Below are 20,438 nucleotides of genomic sequence, written 5' to 3'. Positions count from 1 at the left end.
TGTGCCTGTGGAGGATCCTCTTGTATCCCTCCTGGGAAATCTGCATGCTCGATCACCTCCCTGAAATGCCTGTACACCAATGCACGCAGCTTGGGGAACAAACAGGAAGAACTAGAGATGTGTGTGCGGTCGCAGGGCCATGATCTCATTGCCATTACAGAGACATGGTGGGATAGCTCGCATGACTGGAGTGCTGTCATGGATGGCTACGTGCTTTTTAGGAAAGACAGGCCAGGAAAGCGAGGTGGTGGAGTTGCTCTTTATGTGAGAGAGCAACTGGAATGTATTGAGCTGTGCCTAGGGGTGGATGAAGAGCGAGTCGAGAGCTTATGGGTAAGGATCAAAGGGCAGGCTAATAGAGGTGACACTGTTGTGGGTGTTTACTACAGGCCACCTGATCAGGATGAGGAAGTTGATGAGGCCTTCTACAGACAGCTGGAAGTAGCCTCACGATCCCAGGCCCTGGTTCTCATGGGGGACTTCAACCACCCCGATATCTGCTGGAAAGACAACACAGCTAGGCACAAACAGTCCTGGAGATTCCTGCAGAGCATTGGTGACAACTTCTTGACACAGGTGGTGGAGGAGCCAACAAGGAGAGGTGTGCTGCTGGACCTCGTACTAACAAACAAAGAAGGACTGGTGGAAGATGTGAAGGTTGGGGGCTGCCTTGGCTGCAGTGACCATGAGATGGTGGAGTTCAGGATCCTGCGAGGAGGCAGCAGGGCACCAAGTAGGATCGCAACCCTGGACTTCAGGAGAGCAAACTTTGTCCTCTTCAGGGACCTACTTGGAGGAATCCCATGGGTGAGGGCCCTGGAAGGAAGGAGTGTTCAAGAGAGTTGGTTAATATTCAAACATCACCTCCTCCAGGCTCAAGAGCGGTGCATCCCTATGAGTAGGAAGTCAAGCAAAGGAGGTAGGAGACCTGCATGGATGAGCAAGGAGCTCCTGGCAAAACTCAACCAGAAGAAGGAAGTCTACAGAAAGTGGAAAGGGGGACAGGCCACTTGGGATGAATATAGGAATGTTGTCAGAGTATGCAGGGATGCGACGAGGAAGGCTAAGGCCCGTTTGGAATTAAATCTGGCTAGAGATGTCAAGGACAACAAGAAGGGCTTCTTCAAATACATCAGCAGCAAGAGGAAGACTAGGGAAAATGTGGGCCCTTTGCTGAATGGGGTGGGTGTCCTGGTGACGAAGGATGCAGAGAAGGCAGAGTTACTGAATGCCTTCTTTGCTTCAGTCTTTACTGGTCAGGCCAGCCCTCAGGAACCCCAGACCCTGATGGCAAGAGAGAAAGTCTGGAGAGAGGAAGACTTTCCCTTGGTGGAGGAGGAGTGGGTTAGAGATCATTTAAGCAAACTTGACACCCACAAATCCATGGGCCCTGATGGGATGCACCCACGAGTGCTGAGGGAGCTGGCGGACATTATTGCTAAGCCACTCTCCATCATCTTTGAAAGGTCATGGAGAACAGGAGAGGTGCCCGAGGACTGGAAGAAAGCCAATGTCACCCCAGTCTTTAAAAAGGGCAAGAAGGAGGACCCAGGGAACTACAGGCCAGTCAGCCTCACCTCCATCCCTGGAAAGGTGATGGAGCAGCTCATCCTGGAAGCCATCTCCACGCATGTGGAGGAAAAGAAGGTGATCAGGAGTAGTCAGCATGGCTTCACCAAGGGGAAATCATGCCTAACCAATCTGATAGCCTTCTCTGATGGAATGACTGGCTGGGTAGATGAGGGGAGAGCAGTGGATGTTGTCTACCTAGACTTCAGCAAGGCTTTTGACACTGTCTCCCATAGCATCCTCATAGACAAGCTCAGGAAGTGTGGGTTAGATGAGTGGACAGGGAGGTGGATTGAGAACTGGCTGAATGGCAGAGCTCAGAGAGTTGTGCTCAGTGGCACAGAGTCTAGTTGGAGGCCTGTAGCTAGCGGTGTCCCCCAGGGGTCAGTCCTGGGTCCAGTCTTGTTCAACTTCTTCATCAATGACCTGGATGAAGGCACAGAGTGCACACTCAGCAAGTTTGCTGATGATACAAAACTGGGAGGAGTGGCCGATATGCCAGAGGGCTGTGCTGCCATTCAAAGAGACTTGGACAGGCTGGAGAGGTGGGCAGAGAGGAACCTCATGAAATTCAACAAAGGGAAGTGCAGGGTCCTGCACCTGGGGAGGAATAACCCCATGCAGCAGTACAGGTTGGGGGTTGACCTGCTGGAAAGCAGCTCTGCTGAGAAGGACCTGGGAGTGCTGGTGGACACCAAGTTAAGTATGAGGCAGCAATGTGCCCTTGTGGCCAAGAAGGCCAATGGTATCCTGGGCTGCATCAGAAAGAGTGTTGCCAGCAGGTCGAGGGAGGTGATTCTCCCCCTCTACTCAGCCCTGGTGAGGCCACATCTAGAGTACTGCGTCCAGTTCTGGGCTCCCCAGTACAAGACGGATGTGGCACTACTGGAGCAAGTCCAGCGAAGGGCCACAAAGATGATTAGGGGACTGGAGCATCTCTCTTATGAGGAAAGGCTGAGAGAGCTGGGCCTGTTTAGCTTGGAGAAGAGAAGGCTGAGAGGAGATCTTATCAATGTGTACAAGTATCTGAAGGGAGGGTGTCGAGAGGATGGGGCCAGACTCTTTTCAGTGGTGACGAGCGACAGGACGCGAGGCAATGGGCACAAACTGAAACACAGACACTTCCATCTTAACATGAGGAAAAACTTTTTCACTGTGAGGGTGACAGAGCACTGGAACAGGTTGCCCCGAGAGGTGGTGGAGTCTCCTTCTCTGGAGATATTCAAAATGCGCCTGGATGCAATCCTGTGCAATGTGCTCTAGGTGACCCTGCTTGAGCAGGGGGGTTGGACTAGATGATCTCCAGAGGTCCCTTCCAACCTCAGTGATTCTGTGATTCTGTGATTCTGAGCCACAAGTGACCTCACAACCACAAACAGCAGCCATGCGCCTAGCATTGGCCTATGAGGCACTGAGCCACAAGAGACCTCACAACCACAAACAGCAGCACTGGCCTAGCACTGGCCTATCAGGCACTGAGCCACCAGTGACCTCAAAACGACAAACAACAGACAAAAACCAGCACGGGCCTATCACGCACTGAGACACAAGTGACCTCACAACCACAACCAGCAGCCAAGCACCTAGCACTGGCCTATCAGGCACTGAGGTACAAGTGACATCACAACCACAAACAGCAGCCATGCAACTAGCACTGGCCTATCAGGCACTGAGCCACAAGTGACCTCACAACCACAAACAGCAGCCATGCGCCTAGAACTGGCCTATCAGGCACTGATCCACCAGTGACCTCAAAACCACAAACAACAGCCAAAAACCAGCACTGGCCTATCAGGAACTGAGCCACAAGTGACCTCACAACCACAAACAGCAGCCATGGGCCTAGCACTGGATTATCAGGCACTGAGGCACCAGTGACCTCACAACCACAAACAGCAGCCAAGCAACTAGCACTGGCCTATCAGGCACTGAGCCACAAGTGACCTCACAAACACAAACAGCAGCCATAGGCCTAGCACTGGCCTATCAGGTAATGAGGCACCAGTGACCTCACAACCACAAACAGCAGCCATGGGCCTAGCATTGGCCTATCAGGCACTGAGGCACAAGCGATCTCACAACCACAAACAGCAGCCATATGACAAGCCCCGGCCCACCAGGCACTGAGCCACAAGTGACCTCACAACCACACACTGCAGCCATGGGCCTAGCACTGGCCTATCAGGCACTGAGGCACCAGTGACATCACAACCACAAACAGCAGGCACATGACCAGCACTGGCCTATCAGGCACTGAGCCACAATCGACCTCACAAACACAAAAGCAGACACATGACCAGCACTGGCCTATCAGGCACTGAGCCACAAGTGACCTTAAAATCGCTAACAGCAATATCGTGTTTCCTTGTTCCCTGTCATTTATAGATGTAGAACTGGCTTAACAGTGTGTATCAAAGGAAGTTCCTTGCTGCTTGCCTATCCCATTCCGAGCAAGTAGTGAATTCACAGGCTTCATCAAAGCCACGTCCCATCTGCTGGCCTATTATATAGGAAGGCCAGAATGACCTCACAGGCGAAAACAGCAGCCATGTGCCTACCCCTGCCCTTTCAGTACTGAAACAAAAGTGACCTCACAGTCTGCACTGAAGCCCCGTGCATGCTGCTGGCGTAGCGTGGACTGAGGCACATCATCCCCAGAAGCACAAACAGCACTAACCTCCATACTGCTGCTCTACCAGGTGCTCCTGCACCTGTACAAAAAGGAGCAATGTGCCTGCTGGTGGCCTAGCAGACACTGAGGCCGAATGACTTCACAAACACAAACAGCAGCAATATGCATCGAGCTGGACTGTCAGGTGCTGAGGCTGAAGTGAGAGGAGAGGAGAAGCTCACCTGGGCCTCTCGCACGTCCCCTGATTATGCTGTGATCACTCCGTACAGAACAGTCTTCTGCAAATGGCTTTCATCTCCTGGCAAGAGTCTCTCCAGCTCATGGCACAGCTCCACTCTGGCACCCTGCGCACAAATCACAAAAAGCAACGATTGGTCTTGCTTTCCCTTTAGTACCATCAAGTCCCAGCTGGGAGCCTTTGCACTGCAGCACCTGCACAATGACAGCAGGATGCCACTTCCATTTCTAGTGCATTTCTAGGGACAGAGATCAGCTGAGGGAGCAGCTGCACTGCAAAGGGTTTCTGACACTGTCACATCAACTCAGCACTGCACCAGCCATCAACCTGATGTCAGACCTCTGCTCTGCCACCTACTCTACAAACACACTGTCTCTGACCCACAGACCTGGCTCTTCTGCTCGATACAATCAAGTGCCAGCAAGAAGAGATGCATGCAGGACACTCGCCACTTGCACACTCCCCAGCCACTGCTCTGCTCACTGCCTTCTCTTGCCTCCTCAACTCAGACACACAGCAAAGCTCCTGCAGTAACACCACAGGTGGCCAAGGCACTCTAGGCTCACAAGGCCTCTGCAAATGAGCAGCACAAGATCAGGCACAGAGATGGCCCCTTGCGCGATACTGCTCTTTTCGGAGGGACGGATCCTGCTTGCTTTGGGCACAGCAGGATGCTGCTTTCCACGTCCATCCCCTCAGGAACCTCCCCCTAGACATGGGGGCATGGGGATTTTCTGTAGTAATACAAAAGATACAGATACAACCGAGAAACATTTGAGAGTCCTGAAGGCCTCCTGAGCCCAAAGGAACCTCCCTTCCTTTCCTTTAGTTACTTACACAAGGAGCCCCAGGGAAGGGGAAAAGGGTGCAGAGGCTTTGACATGAGGCCCAAGCAATGAGACAGCCACACACTGGATGGCTGCTGAAATGACAGCTGTCCTGGCTGTGCAGCCTCTGCAGCAGCAGTCCAGGCTCCACAGCTGGCTTCACAGAGCACTGAGGGCTGGGTGCCACGGACAACCTGGCCCACGGCACATCTTCACCCCTCACAGAGCCAGCAGCACAAGAGCTCTGAGACTTCTTCAGGTCAAGCCACAGAGGCTTTGGGGCACTCACACAAACGCACTCAAGACATGCTGGCATTTAATATAAGGGTCTTGGACTCATCCTATATGGCATCACAAACTTTGAGGAAAAGGAGGGGACACAGCAGCATTTGCCGAGTGGGCTGGCAGTAACAGCAGCTGTGGGACATGGAATTTGCAGCACAGCAGAGGTACCAGGAGGTGAACCCACACCCCAAGTCACCCAGGCAAGCCAGGTGCATTCATGGAAGCCTTCGCATCCATATGTAGCCTCATCTCAGTCACTTGCAGCTGCTTTCACAGAGGGCTCACGATGTTGGCCAAGATGTTGACAGGTACACGGACACACCCTGGCATCCTGCCTCCACCCTCAGGGGCTCCTGCACTGCACTGGGAACCTCATGAGTGGAGCAACCTAGAAAGAAAGAAAGAAAGAAAGAATCGAGTGTTACTGGCAGTTCTGCTGGCCTTACAGAGTCACAAAGCAGGGGCAAATGTCTCCCCTCTGTGCTGAGCTGTATTGGTGAGAACACAGCCAGCAGGGCCACCAAGACATTCTACCCCTCTTTTTGGCACAGGTGACACCATGTCCGTATACCAGCTCCCAGTTGGGCTCTCCAATTCTGCAAAGGCACTAACACACAGCAGGGAGTCCAGCACAGGGACACCAAGATGGTCAGGGGCTGCCACGTGGGGCATATAAGGAGAGGCTGTGAGAGCTGGGTTTGTCCAGCCTAGACAAGAGAAGGCCACAGGGGATCTTCATGCTGTGCACAGCTACCTTATGGAGGGCACAGAGAAGACAGAGTCAGATTTTCTTGGAGGTGCACACTAAGAGCATGAGAGGCAACAGGGACATACTGGACAATGGGAAATTCTTCTTAGATGTTAACAAGAAACCTTTTTCTCCATGAGGAGAAACTCAACTGTGGCACAGGGATCCAGAGAGGTTCTCAGATCTCCATCCTTGGAGATAACCAAAACTTCACTGGACAAGGCCCCAAGATACCTCCTCTACTGGCACCTGCCTTGAGCAGGGCATTGGAGTCCTACCTCCAGATGTCTCCCCCATTGCAGTCTCAAGGAATCTGCTATTCTGAGACTCTTGCCAAAGGGACCAAGGCTTTGGAGATGCCGCCTCCACCACTCACCAAGGACAGGCATCTCAGAGCCACCCATTGCCCTCAGAGGCCTGACTTCTTGTGAGGTGGCACCTCCCCTCTCTGCAAGGGTCTGCGTAGGCACAAATTCGACTTGCTTTGATTAACTACCCCTCTCTCTGAGGGATCGGAATGGATTAGCGTCTGAGATGGGAACATGCAATGATGATCCAGCTTCAACAGAAAGCCTTTAAGGAGGGAGAAGATAACTTTCTCCAGGGCAGTCAGTAAAAGCCCAAAGACTCACGGAAGCATCAAACCCTTCCCAAACTGCAAGCCTGAACCTCAGCTGACAGAAAACACCAGACTGCAAGCAGCCTTGGCTTGCACCACGATGCTCCAAGGATGCAACACGGTCACCAACAGTCCTCATCCAGGTCTCCCAGAAGGACACCATGATGGCAGGCTGGGCTCTGGGAGTAAAGCACTGCTCTCTCCAGCCACCTACTCCCAGGCTGAGCAGAAAAACACTGGGGCCACCACCTGGCTCCATCACAGGACATCTTGCACTGTAACATGCCGCTACCCCTGCACATCACAGAGGCTTCGCAGCCAACACACACCTCTGCATCAGCGACACACAGGGCACAGCACCACACATGGCAGCACACAGGGCACCCCCCCAAGTGCCCCACAACACACAAAGCCCAACTCTGCAGACCTTCCATTCCCTTCTAGTCCTCCAAGGCCTTGCAACAGGCACTGCCTCTGAACAGCCACTCACAGCCCGGGGCCTGCTCACTTCCCACCTCCAGGAAGCAGAGAAGAAGTGCTCTGACAGTGGCTGATCAGGCTGCTCTTGCCTCTCGCTTGTACCTCAACTTCTCTGAACAAGAAATCTCTTTGAAAATGTGGACCATACATTTTTTTTTTTGGGGGGGGGGCATTCCTTCTGTCTCCTCCAACAGCCTTTGCACCCATTCTCCAATGAATGCATACATGGACAGAAAATCAGAGACCTCTAACGCATTACAGTTCCAAGTGTGTCACAAAAGCAGGTAGACACCTCAAAGATAGAGACAACATTCAGACCTTGCAGGAAAATCTCACAAGCTCCCTGTTCTTTTGACAGGGGCAATTTCTAAAGCACACACACCCTGCCAATAAGACATTACTAACACCACTGCTCACACCAGCACTAATTCATTTAGCAGCCTCAAAAGTCTAGCTGGACTCCCTAGCTGACTGGGAAGAGGCTGCAAGCTTCCACTTAGCAACAAGTGGAAAGTCAAACTCCATCTCCATGTTCACCACAGAACATCATCCACATTTGAAATGTAGCAGTACTAATTCATGATGATGGAGTGGAATAAAATGTGTGTCAGATGATGGGGAACATCGACTTCTGCTTGATTAATTAGTTGCATTTCTGTATTGCTGGAGAGCTCTGCAGGGGTCAAGCCCTCCTCTGAGCACACGCAACAAACCCAGAAGTAACCTCACCACCACCATCCAAGCCATGTGTCTTCTTACCTCTCAGCTGCTCACATAGAGGTGACCTCACAAGTCCATACCCCCACCACATGCCTGCTGATGGCCTATGGGCTTCAGAGACAGAAGTTTCCTCCAAATAACTTCCCCAGCCATCAACTACTGCCGGCCTAGCAGCTACTCTGACAAAAGAGACCTCACAAGCAACGCCCATGCCTAACTGCCTGCTGCTGGCCTAGCAGGGACTCAGAAAGACATCACCTCACACTCACCTTCACGGCCAGGTCTCTGTCACTGGCCTAGAAGACTCTGAGACAGAAATTACCTCACTGTAAGTTTCCCAGCCATGAGCCCAATCCTGCCTTATCAGCTGCTCCTCAGGCAGAAATGATCTCAAAAACACAGATCCCAGCCACGGACCTGCTGCTGCCCTATCAAACGCTCAGGTAGAAGTGACCTCACAATCACCTTTCCAGACACATAGCTCCTGCTATCCAATCAGTTCATCACTCACAAGTGACCTCACAAGCAACAGCCAAGCCTTCTTCCTCCAGATGGCCTATCAGCTACTCAGGCAGAAGTGATCTCATCATCAACAGCTGAGCCATGTGCCTCCTGCTGGCCTATCAGCTACTGACAAAGAATTGATTTGACACTGGTGATTTTCTGGCATAGCTCTCACAGACAGTGGTGACCTCACTGCCCACACCCTGACCATGTGCCTGGTGCCACCTGCAGCTCCCCCTGCCTTCCCCCAAGGCTGAGCCAGCTCCTCAGCGGCCTCCCTGATTTACATCATGGCTTCACAATGCTCACAGTGCACCAAAACACCCATTACGTACTAGTTACTACCCGAAAAAGTAGATTAGCTTTTGCCTAGGTAGTCTCTACATATAGCCCATAAAACTTAGGAATTGCAAAAAGGCCTGTAAGTAATTCTTGGCAACATTTTCGAAAAAGATGATTTCATGGGATGAGAAATTACGACACTGAAGACAGCAGGGCCTCATGCCCCAGGCAGAGGGAGAAGCCTTCCCACAACTCAGAAGTCTGGTTCCTTCCCCAATGCTGAACAAAACCAGAAAATCCTCTACACGTCAAGGAAAACCAGCATTCTCCTGTTTTATGCCCTGAACAATTGGAGACACGCAGAAGGACTCAGGCCAGGGCATCTCAGTGAAACCAGCAGAGCCACAATTCAGCAACTCTTCCCCTGACCTAGGAGCATGGAAAGAACAACGGCAAGTGCAAGCACTGGCCGGTCATCAGCTTTCAAGGCCCTTGACAAGCAAAACAGCTCACACTTACAGAGCTCTTCTGCAAACACCCTTCACACTGCTGCCAGGCTCACAGGTCTCAGGGCAAAGCAAGAGGCAGGGAGCAAAAACAATGGCTAAGGCACGACATGACATGCAGGGACAGCCTCTCTCAGAGCCTCTCCGAAATGCCATTTTCACAACAAAAGACACCATTGGGAAGGGCCCCTCGCGAGGACACCAGCAGCCTGCTCACACTGTGCCCAGCACCTCCCAAACGCAGCTCCGAGCAGCACCTGGGGCTGCACTGGCAGCAGCAGCTCAGGGAAATGCTTTAACAGGGATCCCAGAGCCACCACAGGGCCAAAGGTTCCTGCCCCCAAACCCCACCGAGCCGCCCCAGCCCAGCTGCTCGCAGCAGGCCGCCACGTCTGGCTGCAGGGCAGCTCCCCCCTCTGGCCCACGTCGCTCTGGCCCCTGCTCACGGCCCCACCAGCCCCTGCTGCAGCTCCTGCAGCAAAGCAGCCCCGGCACCAGCACCGCTGCCCCCGCCCCAGCAGGAGGGCACCCGCCACCATATCAACGCACCCGCAGCCCCCACCAAACCCACTCGCTTCTCGCCTGCTTTGCTCCCGCTCCTCTTTCACCTCTTTCTTTGACGTTTTTTCCACATGTTGGACTGCCATTGGCTGACAGAGCCATCAGTGAAATCAGTGCCCGCCCTCCTCCTCCTGACAGCCAATAGGAGGTCTGCACTGGGGTGATTCCATGGCAACACTGGGCCCTCCTGCCCTGGCGGCCAGCTCCGCCCCCCCCTCCCCCGCGGTTGGGCGCCATGTTGTGGGCGGCAGCGCCTGATCGCGGTGGGGCCTGGGGGCAGCACGGCACCGTGTGGGCAGGCAGTGCAGGGCCCCGTGGCGCGGCCGCTGCCCCGGCATGGCTGGGTTGTGCGGCAGGGGCCCCGCGGGGCTGCTGGCTGCCCTGCGCCCTGGGGGCCATGCGGGGTGTGGGGGGGGGCAGCGCTGGGGCGTGTGCTGGTGGCAGCCCTGGCACCAGCGTGGGGGCCCTGGCAGTGTCCTCTCGCCCCTCCTGCCCTGGCCCCCTGCCCAAGGCAGCCCCCGGGCTCGGCTAGGGAGCGGTGGTGTGGGGTCGTGAGGGGGCTGGGGGAGATGGCTGTGTTGGGCTCACCCCAGCACTGCCCAGCACAGCTCAGAGAAAAATCTTTGGGGTCAGCCAGGACTTGTGCAGTGGGGATGGTGTCCCCCACCTGTTTCCAAGATGCTTTCCCAAACATGCTATCTTTTGGGTGTAGATATATGAGCCCAATTTGCAGGAGGACAGGGGCTGTGGCCATCTGAAGATGGCATCTCTGAGCCCAAAACATGCTCTGGCAAGCTGGAAGCATAAAAGGATGCAGGGGGAAGGAACAGAGGTTTTCCCAAACATGGAGAACTTGAGGCTATTACAAGGTGAAGGTTTCGTTATCCTATATGGACATTTCCATCAGGCTCCTGAGAGCCCCGCTGGAGCTGCAGGACACCCCAGCCTCTGAGATGCAGGACCCCTTTCCTCTCAGAGCCTGATCACAATGGGGGACCCAATCCCAGGGAAATTTGACTATGGATTCTCCCCTCCTGTTCTTCCCCACACACACAGCCACACCCCCACAAGGGGATGGAGCTGGCCCGACAGGAGTTTTGGGGCTCAGGGCAGCCCCAGTCCCAGGACCCAGGAGTCCTGGCTGCCACATTGTCCCCCGAGCCAGAGGGGACCCTGAGGCAGGACTCTTGTTGCAGCCCTCAGCCCTGACCAGCCACCACCACAGCCCAGGATCCACAGCAGTTTTTGCAGCTGACAGTCTCTGTGCGACACCTCAGGAAGGATCTCCCAAAGCCCTTACCCTTGGTGGAGTGCTGCAGGAGCGCTGGGAACAAGGAACCTTGGTCTAAGCAGATGATATGGGTCCAGCCTTCCTCCATCTCGCTTGCCCCCTTACCCTCAGCTCACCTCTCCAGCTGGGGAGGAGGAAGGACTGTCTTCCCATCTTGTCATCCAAAACTCCTCTCCGATGTACCGCTGCTCCTCTGCCTGTCGGCAAGGGGCCCCAGCACAGCTCCTGTCCCCCCTCCTTGCCACAGATGACTCCAAAGGGCAGCGGCGGGGAGCATGTGAGGAGTGCCCAGCAGCAGCAGGGCCTCACAGGGAAGTGAGGGCCACCCGCCACGACACCAGGGAGACGTCCCTGTGATGTGGCACATCCCACTGTGACCTCAGCTGGTGTCATCTGGGGACTCTGTAGGTCACTGCCATGGAGATGGCACAGCCAGAGAGAGAGCAGAGAGATTTCTCTTCACATCCTGGAAAGCAGTCACCTCCCTTCACCCAAGTTATTTTCCATAATTCTCTGATAAATCCTTCAGGAATGTCTCCAGACAGTGCCAAAGGCAGTGAAATATCTCAAATGGGGCACTGGAGAAGTCACTTCTGTACCCCCGCACCAACAGGTCTCTGCACTGGGCAGACCTGTGCAGGAATCTGGGGTTTGGGGGCTGGTTTGGGGGTTGGCATTTTTACAGGATCCAAGTCATGTGGGATGAAACAGTGCAAAATGTGGCCACAGGCTGAGAAATGCTTTGGTGATCTTTGAAACAGATTTCTCCTGTGGGTCACTCTTTTTGTAGAAGTTGGATGTAGGACAATATGGGTCAGGGTGGAGATTTGCTCCTTTAGGCACCAAAGCAGGATCTTTGCTTTTAAAAGCCCTCAGCAAGGTTTCTTGGTCTGTGATGCTCTTCTATTTCCATATGCCCTGACTAATTTGACAATTTTTAACATCACCTTCACAGCACACTGTCTGGACATTGTAACACTGTAACATTGCAACTTTGTGATTCCACCCATTACTCTTTGTTCACTCACATTCCCAGCTGCTGGTTTGCACTTCAGGGAGTTCAAAGCTTGCTCCACCTTTCAGTAGTCTGTCCCTTTAGCCAAGGCCTTAATTCTCTTTACATCTAGCCTTTCCTGTCTCTCAAAAAGATTTCTAGTAAGGCTGTCCCTTGCAGAAAGTGGACCTCATTGGAGGCAGCTTGGACTTAGCATACAGTCAAAGAGGGTAATTCTTTTTTATGAAACTATATCAGGCTTTATTTTTTGTTTCTTTGCAATTAAAAGAAAATCCTTCTGCGTCTGTTTGCAGCTAGTTGTCTAAGGAAAGCAAGTGGGAATTGGGGCAGATGAGCTGTAACATTCAGTTGCAGACTTCAGTGGAATAAGGGTAGCTTTTAACCAGAGTGATGTAAGGCCCAGGTGGCTGATGAGAGAAATGGCAGGGTTGGGGAGATGGGGAGGAAGATTGTCCATAGAGTGCCTGACCTCTGGGACACTGCTTTTCCTACATGTCCAGACTTCATCGGGAGACACTCTGGATTGCTATCAGTTGGAGAATGTTGCCTTCACTTATTCTGAAAGCTGAATAATAATAATAATAAACTATAAAAGCAGAAGTACTTGTATATTATTGAAGTCTCCACCTTTTAGCTACACTGTTTCAGAGCAGAAAATTGTAATCGCTGATTATGGGAAGGAAGAGAAAATGTGCAGGTGGCTCTGATGCCATGTAAACCCTTCAGGAGCCCTGGGGCGCACTCAAGGGCACACGGAGGGCCCTGGGGTGCACTAAAAGGCACACGGATGGGTCCTGATGGGACCGCAGGGCAGATCACGCGCCTTCAGATGCCCCAGAGGTGGCTGTGAGTGCACCGGCTTGCTTGCTTTGCCTTGGGGTTTGCCTCAGGGCCCCGCAAAGCATGCACACTCCCATGCCTCTGTCACCTCCTGCTCTCCAGCTGCATCCACCTCCTCTCCACGGCATCCGCACTCCTCCTCCCACATTCACCCTGCAGCCCCCACCAGTCCCAGCTGCCCCAGCCTTCCAGGTGAACACAAGAAAAAGCCATTTTTAATAGGGGCATGGGCAAACACAGGAACAGGATTTCCCAGGCAGGTTGTGGAGTCTTCACCCTTGTGCAAGTCCAATGGGATGTGGCCCGGAGCCACCTGCTTTGCTGAACATGCTCAGCGCAGGGGGCGGACTGGCGATTTGGGAACACCGAATTCAGAGGTGCTCAGGCCGCGCCAGCCCCTGGGCCTGAGCGCCACCGCTGCCAGGCTCTCCGCAGGCGGGCGCACAAAGCTCGCATGGTGAAGCCTGCCGGGGATGCTCTCCTGGGGTCTCGGAGGACGAAGAGTGTGTACGTCCCCACGAAGCGGACCGTGGGGCTGCTGTCATTCTCCAAGCGCTGAAGGACTGTGGTGGGAGGAAGGAGAGTGGTGATCGAGCCCTGTATGAGTGGAGACCCCAGGCCCTTCCTCAAGAGAGGGCCAAGGGGGAGCAGGGCACGAGGGGATCTGTGTGGGCTCAGTGATAGCCCAAATGTCCCCCAAATTCCCTTCAGGAAGGTCTGCAAGAGCCCTCCGGCCTTGCGCAGGGCATGGGCTCTCTCTGCCTGCCCCAAAACATTGGACCTTCTCGAATGCCCCAGAAATTCCCTCTGTCTCCAGGCCCGGCCTCCTCCCACCAAGCCCAGCCAACCCCGCACGCCCTACGCGCGGCTGCACATCTCCTCCAGCTTCTCCCCACACCAGTCCAGGAGCCGCCCAGTGAACCCTAGGTGCACACAGCCCATCACAATGCGAGACCCAAGCCAGGGGAGAGGGATTTGGGGCTGGGGAGAGGGACCTGGCACTGAGGAGAGGGACTTGGGGTCTGGGGAGAAGGAGCCAGGCATTACGGAGAAGCACCTAGGGACTGGGAAGAGGATGCCAGGTGTTGGGGAGAGGGATCCAGGCATTCAGGAGTGGGTGCCAGGAGGTGGGGAGGGGGATGCAGGGGCTTGGGAGAGGGACCTGGTGCTGGGGAGAGGGTCCCAGACATTGAGGAGAGGGACGTGGGCACTTGGAAGAGGGACATGGGGGCTGGGGAGAAGGAGGCAGGTGTTATGGAGAAGAACCTAGGGACTGGGGAAGAGGGTCCCATGTGCTGGGGAGAGGGAGCCAGGCGATTTTTTTTTCAAAAGAATCATTCCTTTGCCACTGTTATGCTCCCAAATTCAGCTGGTGCCGTCACTGGCCCGACAGGAGAAGGTGCCCAAGAGACGGGGGCTCTTGCGGGGCCGAAGGCGGCCCATGCCGGGCCGGGCCTTCCCCAGCAGCTGCTCGCACACACCGGGCCGCGGTGCCTCCGGCTGCCCCCACACGCACAGCCGCTCGCTCTGCCCAGCCCGCGGCCCTCGGCCCTCGGCCCTCGGCCCCGGCGCGGCAGCTCCCGGCGCTGCGGCTCGAGGCTCCGGGCGGCCCCGCGCCGGTAGACGCTGCCCCACGCGGCACCAGCCGCCTCTCTCCCCCTCTCTCCCCGCAGGGCCCGGGCAGCCCCGGCCCCGCCCCACCCATCGCCGCCCTCCTCTGCGCCAGTGTGCATGCTCCGCGGGAGGAGGCGGCACTTCCGGCCCCCTGGGGGCGGGGCCTGCGTGTCCATAGCCACCGCCCCTGGTGCCCCTGGCGCTGCTCTCGAGGCCACGGAGAAGCAGCTGAGGCAGCGGCGGGTGTTGGCGGCTGCTGCGCAGGGAGCCCGGAGCGACGCTGCGGCCCGGCGTGTGCTCGTGTGCGCGGAGCCTGCGGCGGCTGCTGCCGGCCGGGGCCGGGGCTGGGGCGGAGGGCGGGGAGCGAGGGGGAGCGGCGCCGGGCTGGCCCTGGGCTGCAGGAGTTGTGCTGCAGGGGAGCGTCGGCGGGGAAACGCTGCTGCCGGGGCGCTGCTGCCACAGGGCCCCGCTCTGCCCCGGGGCCTGGGCGAGTCTGCGCCAGGGGATGCACGCGCACATGATGGGAGCCCCGGGAGGCCGCGGCCTTTTGTTCAGAAGTGGGCGAACAAGCCAGGGGCCATCGCAACCTTTGGCATTATCTGCCATGAGCGGGCGGCCCTGACATTTTGTCTCCATCAGGAGCCCAAGAAAGGGGCTGGAGGGGGGATCCCAGAGTGTCCCTCTGCCGGGTGACCATAGAGAAGCGCTGGAGGCCGGCCCAGAGGAGCCACCTGACCATAGAGATGGGCTGTCCCCTCCAGGTGACCATAGAGACGTGGCATGGTATGTCACAGACTGTCCCTCTGCTAGGAAGACCATGGAGCCAGCGCGGGCGGAGCCAACCCCAGAAAGTCCCCGAGACTCGTGACCCTCCTGAACTCCCCTTCTCACCGCGCTTTCCTTTCCACCCCTTCTTCATCCCACGCTACTTCCAGTGCTACCTCCAGGAGAGAAACATGACTTGTCCCAGTTTCCTGCACGTGTTACGTAGCACAGCAAATACAGCCCTTCCCTGTTTCTGGGGTTCGACCACAGGTGTGAAACACTGGTGCTGGCTGACGTTCAAGATCTTTTCACAATACAAAAAGCATTCCCAGCTTTTACATTTGTGCTGCTTTTCCATGTAGACTGGGCACCTCTCTCACAAAATCCTGGACAAACCATTTAAAGACTAACAGCCAGGGCCTTGTGCTGCCCCAGATCTGCACGTCAGCTTGCAGCTAGGGCACCTTCCTCTTGTGCCCATGTTATCTGCAGTGTCGTAGCAGGCAGAAATGGCAATAATGCAGCTATGGAGATGTTTGTGCGATGCCTGACAGAGCTCAAAAATGTTTCTTGACCCAAATACCTTCCTGCCATCCTTAACATGAGAATGTTTGTTGTGTAAAAGGAGAAAAAAGCATTGGAATATTTGAGATCGTTTTTTGGCTTAAATATCTCCCAGCTTTTTTTACCCTTGGACATGATGATGTGTTTAATAATGTGTAGCAGATCTCAGACAATGGAGTTTTGCTCAGCACAACTGTCCTGTTTATGCACCACCAACAAAACAGTGGTCATTGCCCCTGCTATTTAGACTGACTAAATAGTGCTACTTTCTGTGGATGGTTTAGAAATGGAGGGTAGATCATATGGCACTGCTTGTCCAACTCCAGCTACTTTTACGATAAAGGTTGGCAGATGGAAAGTCTGATCAGAAAAAAACAAAACAAAAAACTCCCTTTGGCTCTAGTGGATCACTGACCCAAACACTTATAAAATCTCTGTATTTGTATTACTTAAATCAGTAGTGGGGAACTAGAAGGATGTGTGCCAAAGTTGGTCCTTCACACTGCAACCCCAAAGCCTAAGCCTCTGTGCCCTTTGGGAACCACAAGGTGATGGAGAAGCGGGACCTCAACATCAAGACCAAGTGGCTGCAGCACCTCCAAGGCCTGCACTGTTAAAGGATGATGGATCCAGTGGATTTTTGAATAAAGGGATTCCTCCTTCCTGGTCCTCTGGAAGGGAGACTGCTGCGGTTCTCTGTTCCCTGGTCCTGCCAGCAGCGAGGCTGGGCATGTACTTCCAAGAGGCATACACACACTCTGTACGGACATGGTCGACCACCAAAAAATCAACTCCGGCAGGGGCACAGTACCTTTACAGGCACCACGGAGACATGAGCAGCACTCATAAACATGAACAATACAAACGGCCTGGTCCTGTTCTTGCTCACCAGCTAATCAGACTCAGAGCTTGCAGGAGACCTCACATGCACCCTCTCACAGGTGTCTCTGGAGCTGGCTGCCTTGATGTCTGCAAGCCTTCCACACATGCACTCACGTAGAGAGCAGGTACACAGCCTGGCCAGACAAGTGTCCCTGCCAGCAGCTTGCTTACACATGACTGGCCCCTTTTATTCCCTCTGCCTCCATTTTCCCATGCTGCTTCTTCCATGATGCAGCTTGATCCCTCCCTTTCTCCAGCTTTGTCCCCTTTGAAATAAACAGCCCATCTCTGAGTACTTTTTTCTTCATTGGTGCCAGTTTTACTGCCTATGTACTCAAGTTTAATATTTCTGGTACGGTTGGCTAGGTAACCTCTGGCTCATATGGTGCTTCTGATATCGTTACCTCGGTACTGCTGGTGCTGCAAGAGTCTGCTCCCCGGAGGATCCCCAATACACCAGTTATGTGTGACGCTTGTCCTTTTCTCATATAACTCTCCCTTAACCACCGCTGAAATCCAGCCATCGCTCACCGTGCTGTCTGGAACTTGGCAGGGTCTCATTCTGTTCCCTGCAGTTTCCAATGATTTCTCATAGCCACTAGTTTCTCACGCCCTGTTCAGTTATCTCAACCCCGAGGCAGAGCCTAGGCGTCTGCCTGCATCCCCTAACCCTGTGTTGCCGGTGGAGCTGTGGGCCTGGATGGGAAGACCCAGGGCCACCACATCCTTCGCTGTGGTGCACAAGGACCCACCCAGAGCAAGATGACTGAGCTGCCCAAGAGTGCCCAGGTGCTCTGCTGGGCTGAGCTTTGGTCACCCAAAATGCCGTAGCTTCCCTGGGGTCCCACGTGAGGAGATAGGCTGCAGAGATGAACTGGACCCAGTTTTCCTAAAAAGAGTTCACCCTTGTAGAATTCCCTTTGGAAATGGGACGCTCACACACAAAGTTTAAAAGAGCTGTTAACAGTAATTCTGCTCCTCAGAGGCCCTAACAAAATGAAATGCTGATTAGAAACAACTGCAAAGGAGTAAAGCAATGGCAGTGCTTTCCCTTCCCCTGTGCCTTGTTTTTCCCTGTGGACTGCAAAATAAAAGGAGAAAAGGGATCTCTGTGTGCTGATTATTTCTCCAAAATATGTTTCCTTTTATCAATTGTACATGCTACTGCCCATCACTTTGCCATGTAAAGATATGGATAGAAACAGAAGTGTAAAATAAGGGGGGAATATATAATTTCATTGATGGACAAGAAGTAAAAAGTGTGATAGAAGCATACATAGTTTATTTGAAATAGTTCTCAATCATGAAATACTCCTTCAACAAAGAAAAAGAAGGTAGAAAATGCCTAATTATCCAAGAAGAAATACATTCTTTTTTTTTTTTCCTTCAGGAGAATGCATCCTGGAGTTACCAGTGGAGATAAAGCAGGGCTTTTAATAGTGGACAAACTGACAGTATGTTACGAAAATATGCATTTTTAAGAAATCTCCCTCCAAAGTGAATAAAAAAAGCTATAGTCTGCATGCTATCACTGGCAAATCAATGATGCTGTCTTCATCACACTAATGAAACTGAGAAGTGTAGTATGGATTTGAATCCAATGAATTTGAACCCATTGTAATGTCTGAGCTTAATTTTTGTGCTTAGCGTCTTCTCTTATTCAGGGAGAGAAGATGTTCTGAGGTTTCCTCAACACCCCTTGGACATTGTCCTCAGAGTTTTCAGCTAAATTTCCTGAGATGACTTATGAAAACTTCCTTGTGTCAGCATGCACTGGCAGTCTATGTCCCAGTCCCAGCAATGTGTGTGTTCAACATTTTATTAATATTTTTTAGATTTTGTTTATAATAATACCCTGCAACCAAGACACACAATTTACGTTCCCTCCTTTCACTACTACAATCCAACAAGAAAATAAATCTCCTGAAGCACCTGTATTTAATAGCTATATATATGTGTGTGTGTGTGATACAATACATGATACATAATTAGAATTGCTGTCATGAAAAGCATCATGACCAGGGGAAAAGCCAAACCTTTGCACGGCCAAGGGCTTCCTCCAGGGCCAGCTTCACAGTCTTGTTTCTGAAACTGTAGATGAAGGGGTTTAAGAAGGGATACAGGACAGTGTTCAGCAAAGCTACAACTGTGTTAGTCTCCAAGGAAACCCTTTCTGAGGGCTGTGCATAGAGAACAATGCAGCTTCCATAGATAATGGCTAAGGCAGTGAGATGGGAAGAACATGTAGCAAAAGCTTTCTTCCTCCCAGATGCTGCTGGCATGTGCAGAATACAGTGGAAGATGCGCACGTAGGACACCAGGATTAAACATAAGGAACCCAGCACTACAAATGATATCAGAATGGAGTCTGCTTTCCAAAGCAGGCTGGTGTCAGAGCAGGACAGTTTGAATAAGGGGGAGTTGTCACAAAAAAAGTGGTAGATCTTGCTGGGACCACAGAAGGTCAGCTTTGAGAGGAAGACCAGGCGGTAACTTGAGAGTGTGAAGCTTATGACCCAAGTAGCAACAACCACGTGGGTGCAGAGCTGCTGCTTCATGATGGCAGCATAATGCAAAGGTTGGCAGATGGCAACATAGCGGTCAAAGGACATGACAACAAGGAGAGCAAACTCTGTACAACCCAGGGCAAAATAGAAATAGCATTGGGCAAAGCAGCTGCTTAATGAGATTGTTCTCCTTCCAGAGCTCAGAATCACCAACAATGTGATGGTTGTGGAGGATGTGAATCAGATTTCCAGGAATGCCAGATTGCTGATGAAAAAGTACATGGGGGTTTGCAGGTGGTGATCCACACACACGAGGAAAATGATCGTTGTGTTCCCCGTCACTGTTGTCAGGTATATGAGTAGAAGGAGCAGGGAGAGAAACAGCTGTAGCCTTTGATCAAGCCCTGAGAAACCCTCCAGGATGAACTCAGCAACCACAGTTTCATTTCCTGCTCCCATGCCCAATTTCAGTACATGCTGCTGAGACAGGAGCACGAAGAAGCAAGCGTGAGAATTTCACAGTCTCGACGGGAGGGGAGATCCTTCCTTCTTTGCTCCCTTGCTTGCTTCCTATGTAACACAGACAGAAATATTCCTCTCAGCCATGCATCACACCCTGATTTCTCTGCTTCACATTTCACTGAGAGTCCTCAGAGATTTTACTGTCTTCTTTCTACCTTTTCCAGCCACTCACAAAGGATTCTTTCTCACGAGCACAGTATTGTAAAGAGGTTGTGAACTATTTCATGCCATGCCTGGGAAATTCCCTGTTCACTTCGACCTATTGCAAACATCCATCACATCTGTGTTTCAAAAGCCAAACTAATCTCCCGGCAAAAATACTTACTATTATCTGCAGATGCCAGTCCATCCATGTAGATAAGTATGTTGAAAGTTATTCCTTCTACTTTTCAGTCCTTGCCTTTTTTGACTTGGAACTTCTGTGAGGCTGTTGCTTTCAAAACAAGCCAGTACTGAGCATCTCTTCT

General features: G+C 53.0%; 1 pseudogene; it reads right to left on the bottom strand.

Moving 5' to 3' along the window:
* Positions 1-19,908, bottom strand: part of LOC136993808 (olfactory receptor 6F1-like) — a 44,956-nt pseudogene extending 25,048 nt beyond the window's left edge.
* Between the last annotated feature and the right edge of the window lie 530 nt (positions 19,909-20,438).

Source organism: Apteryx mantelli, chromosome 20 (genome assembly GCF_036417845.1).
Source record: "Apteryx mantelli isolate bAptMan1 chromosome 20, bAptMan1.hap1, whole genome shotgun sequence".
In the NCBI taxonomy this organism is placed as follows: Eukaryota; Metazoa; Chordata; class Aves; order Apterygiformes; family Apterygidae; genus Apteryx; species Apteryx mantelli.
The sequence above is the reverse complement of the archived record's forward strand: the minus strand, read 5'-3'. Positions and strand labels throughout refer to the sequence as shown.